General features: G+C 48.1%; 1 pseudogene; it reads left to right on the top strand.

Annotated features, from left to right (window-relative positions):
• The first annotated feature begins 502 nt into the window (after positions 1–502).
• LOC119318739 lies at positions 503–4,230 on the top strand (annotated as a pseudogene).
• Positions 4,231–5,164: the final 934 nt, after the last annotated feature.

Raw genomic sequence — 5,164 nt, 5'->3', positions numbered from 1 at the left:
GCAAGCGTTGGTTATAACAAGTGAATGCGCGACGCCAGCCTGATCCGGAGATTATGCTGCCACCATTGATATCAAAGCTGAGAGAGCCGATGCACGCGCCGGTAGTCCATGGCGCTCTGCCTACAATGAAGCACTAGTACTACTTATGATAGAATAGAATAGACAGGACGGGCTCTGTGTTCGATGTTCAAAATTAAGACGCATCGGATGCACATGCTGTGTGCATGGGAGTTAGTGACTGACAGTACTGGAGGTCAACCTCAAGACTTTTGATTAAACTAACCTCGCGCATTAATGCGCGTTTGACAGTACTGCATCCGTGTGGAAATCTAGTGATATACTTTTCATGACATACAACACATATTTAATTCCTCAAATCGATGACCTAGAACTACGCGAATGACTTATACACTCGGACGGAGGGAGTAGTATGCTTCGCTTGCAAGAGATACCCATAAGTAGGAGTGAAGTGAAGATCAGTATAGTGTCCACCATTATTCACTGGAGCTACTAAGTGACCAAGCCGGCCAGTACGTACGTAGGCACAAGAGCGAGCGAGCGAGATGAAAAAGGCCGGGAGCGGTAAGAAGCTTGTGAGCGGAGGAGGAGCGGCCGCCGTCGCGTGTCTTGTGCTTCCTCTCGTCGTCCTCGCCGTGCTCAAGTCCGACTTCATGCCGCAGCAGGTTGTTCACAGTAAGTGCTCTCTCTAAATATAATTACCACCAACAACTCGATCGCTCACCTTAATTTAGATTGATATAAGATCGACCCGCCCGGATCAACATTTAGTGTTACCTTGAGCGTACCTTTTAGACAAATCAATCGGTTTTGATGTACCAGTATTCTTGAGCGCATATTTGTAGACTGGTTCATCTGTTGCGACCGCCGACTTTGTATATATTTGTGGTTTTGCTAAACGTCGGGCGCCTGAAAATTTTGTTGGCGTCAGTCAACCGAATTCAAACAAGACCCAAGGTGTGTGAAACGTGAGAAGTGCGGTGACAAGCGTCGTCCCCGGCGAGGCCGAGCTCCGGCCCCGCTGGAGACGGGGACGACGGTGCAAGCTATGGCGTTCCAGGCTAAGCCAAGGAAGCAGGTTGACGGGTGCAGGGGTCGTCGGTGTGTGCTGCATATTGCCAGGGCTTAGAGGGATGATCGTGGCGACAACATGTAGTACGTCGATGCATGGAGGGGGCGGTGGAGGGGAGGATGGGGCTCCGGGGCGTGGAGGCAGGCAGTTACTCCGGAGGGAGAAGAAACAGAGGTTCAAGATGAACAGTATGGCACGATACTGGCCGTTCGATGGTGATCCAACCGCCTAATAATTCGACTGACACAATTGTTTTTTCAATTAACTGATAAATAGGCACTCCCATACCATATTTTGCGATCACAACGCGTGTAAAACTAAAGGTGGACATGACTTGCGTTCCATTGTTTTGCAGTTGCAGAGAGCAGCATTGGCGAAGCTGGTGTAGAGGGTGCAATATGGCAGCCGCGGCAACAACTAGTAGCCAGGTCAAAAGCTTCACATGGTATGCCACAAAACTCACTTGTTTAACCTGGTAGTATATGCTAGAGACTAGACAAGCTTTGGCACTAACAACAATAGTATTTGCCCTGTGGTCGATGAATTCAGATCCGGTGTCGGGCGACGAGACGCCCGACAAGGTCGTCGATGCAAACAGAGGTAACTAATTAATTACCTTTCTCTTCTCTGCACGCACAACAGATCTGAGCTGACTAATGTGCAGTGCACGCATGTGTTTCTGTCCAAATGATTCCAACTTCTGGATTTACTATGTGCTACTCCCTCTAATCCATAGTAATCGTCCCTGATTTAGTACAACCTTAATATATATAGTCAGCTGCCGAGCTTCCCTAGTAAGACTAGGCATATATAGCGCGGGTAACTTAGACTAGTAACATGCATATGTTATTAGTATCTCTATAGTTATTAGTATCTCTATTAGTACACTTCATTTATTAGGTTGTAAATTTATCTTGTTTTTGTTACTCATAGCATCTCTCTTCTCATTAAATTATTGTCACATAAGTAATTTTACTGAGTTGGACCCTATGTTACTACTGAAGTTACTCCAACTATGGCCAGTCTAGCAAACTGAGCCATGCCGCCCTACCCTATTAAATTCCTCTAGAATAGGTTGAATTTGTTACTTAGGCTTAAATTTTAAAGATTACTGCTCAAGTTTAAGCACAATTAATTTGTCTTTTTGGCCCCCTCAATGATGCTTTGCTCCTCAACAATCTCAGTCAAGCTCCACCACTGTATAGGATAAGAAAATATATACTACTAGTATACAACATTTACAATGCCAAAATTAGTTTTCATCATAAAATATGTTTGTGTACTATATATATATATATATATATATATATATATATATATATATATATATATATATATATATTTGATGGTGTAGATATTAGCACATTTATCTGCAGACTTGGCCAAACAATAGGGAATTTTAGTTAGCACAAAGCTTGAACTTGAATTAATTTGGAGTGGAGGAAGTGCTACCATTCAGTGGTAACCCTTACAGTATGATTTATGTTTTGTGGTGTGGTATTTTCCAGGCTTTGGGAAAGCTGGTATTGATGATCATTGTTATCTATTGCAGATCTAAAAAATGGGAAGGGGTTCCTGGCCACTAAGGTGGGAATGGGTGGTTCTTTGATAAAATCAGGTATATACAAAGTAGCATACTGAATATATATTGAACCATTATTTGAATTCATAATTTGTTTGGTCCACTCAGCTAACAGGCAAAGAGTATATTTAATTTGCTGGCGATTCCAGAATTTGGTAGCAAACCAAACTAATTATATCAGACTTTGCGTTGGCTGTACAGTACCAACATGGTTTTTTCTTCCAAAAGGAGGATATCCCATAATGGTAGAATTCAGTGGCAAATTTAATTCCTCCAATTAAGAGTCACAGAAAAATGTAAAGAGAAGTTTTTAACCAATTACGTACGTTATAATAACTACTGCGTGCATGCAGATGGTGATGTAGCCGCACCAAGGAGCAAGTTAAGTTGCAACTTCAGCAGTTATCGCACCAACATGTGTGCCATGCAAGGCGACGTCCGTCTGCACGGCAAAACCGCCACCGTCTACGTGGTGTCAGCGTCCGACGACAACCGGCCAGAGAATGGGACGATCACGATCCGGCCGTACCCGCGCAAATGGGAGACACCGACGATGCAGCTGGTCCGTGAGGTGACCATCCGTTGGAGAGCCCCACCGGGAGCGGGTGCGCCACGGTGCACGGTGACCTACGACGTCCCAGCGGTGGTCTTCTCCACCGGCGGCTACGGCGTCAACATCTTCCACGCCATTACCGACATCATCATGCCTCTCTACAACACGGCGCGGGAGTACGATGGCCGCGTCCGGCTCGTGGCCACAAACTACGACCGCAAATGGATCGCCAAGTACCGCCACGCCCTCTCCATGCTCTCCATCTACCCGGTCATGGACTTGGACGCCGACAACGAGGTGCGCTGCTTCCCGTCGGTGCATGTGGGAACGGAGAGCCATAAGGAGCTAGGGATTGACTCGGCTCTCTCCGGCAAGGGGTACACGATGCTGGGCTTCCGGGGCCTGCTCCGGTCGGCTTACTCTCTGAAGCGTGAGTGGGTGACCCCCCAAAACGAAAACGGTGTGAGGCCTCGTCTCGTGATGGTGCTGCGAAGGAAGTCGAGGGCGCTGACGAACGAGGCGCAAGTCCTGGCAGCTGCCACCCAGGTTGGCTTCGAGGTGGTAGCCGCGGGGCCGGAGGTGGTGCGCGACCTGGACAAGTTCGCGGGGACGGTGAACTCGTGCGACGTGTTGGTGGGCGTGCACGGCGCGGGGCTGAGCAACATGGTGTTCCTCCCGCGCAACGGCACGGTGGTGCAGATCGTCCCTTGGGGCGAGATGAAGTGGCCGGCCTGGACCTCCTACGGCGAGCCGGTGGCTCCCATGGGGCTTCGCTACGTCGAGTACGAAACCACCGCCGAGGAGACCACGCTCAAGGACGTGTACCCGAGGAACCACACCATCTTCACCGATCCCGTCTCCATACACAAACAGGGATTCAACATGTTGTGGGAGACCTTTCTCAACGGCCAGAACGTCACCCTCGACGTCCACCGCTTCACAGGGGTCCTGCAACGCATCTACCGCTCCGTTACCATCACATAATAACTAGATTACGTCCCAGGTTTTTGAATTTTCTTTTAAAAAAAATGTAATAACACGTGACGTCGATCGATTCCATATCTCACACTGGCTCAGCAATGGCTCTGGCCCCCTCAGAAAGCTTACATCGTCAGGTAAGGCTATGCATGGTACATAGCTGTCTAACAGATTAGATTCAGGACGTATACGTGAGCGACCCCCTCTCCATCCACACGCAGGGGTTCGACATGTTATGCGCAACCTTCCTCAACGGTATATCTACCAGTCCGTTACGTCCCAGATTAAGCGCATGCGATTTTTGTCTTGGCTGCTTTGTATATCTACTACCTCCATCTTGAATTACTACTTATCGTAGAAATAAAAACAAACGGATGTATCTTGTAATAAAAATAGGTTTAGATTATGAATACATCATTTCCCCGACGACTAAATCTGGACAGAGGGAGTACTTAGATTATGAATACAAGATCATACGGACATTTACTAGCTGTGAGAGGGTGCAGCACTTTTTTGGCTGACCCACCCGCTATAATGCTGTGAGAGGGTGCAGCATGTGCCGCATACTCCTTCCGTCCCCGAATAAGTATACATATAACTTTCGTTCTAAATCAAAATTTTAAAATCTTGACAAACTTTACACTACTAGGAAAAGGGCTATAGATGATATGGACATTACACTAGTAGAAAACAGGGCTATGGTCCAGGCCGGCTCAGCCCATTAGTCCCGGTTCAGTCTAGAACCGGGACCAATATGGGCATTGGTCCCGGTTCGTGAGCCCAGGGGGGCGGCCGGGCCACGTGGGCCATTGGTCCCGGTTCGTCTGGACCTTTTGGTCCCGGTTGGTGGGACGAACCGGGACCAATGGGCCTCACTCCTGGCCCACCACCATTGGTCCCGGTTGGTGGCTTGAACCGGGACCAAAGGCTCCCCTTTAGTTCCGGTTCGTGCCACCAACCG

The sequence above is a fragment of the Triticum dicoccoides genome, chromosome 6A (genome assembly GCF_002162155.2).
Source record: "Triticum dicoccoides isolate Atlit2015 ecotype Zavitan chromosome 6A, WEW_v2.0, whole genome shotgun sequence".
In the NCBI taxonomy this organism is placed as follows: domain Eukaryota; kingdom Viridiplantae; phylum Streptophyta; class Magnoliopsida; order Poales; family Poaceae; genus Triticum; species Triticum dicoccoides.
Note: the sequence above shows the minus strand (reverse complement) of the source record. Positions and strands in the feature narration are given on the sequence as shown.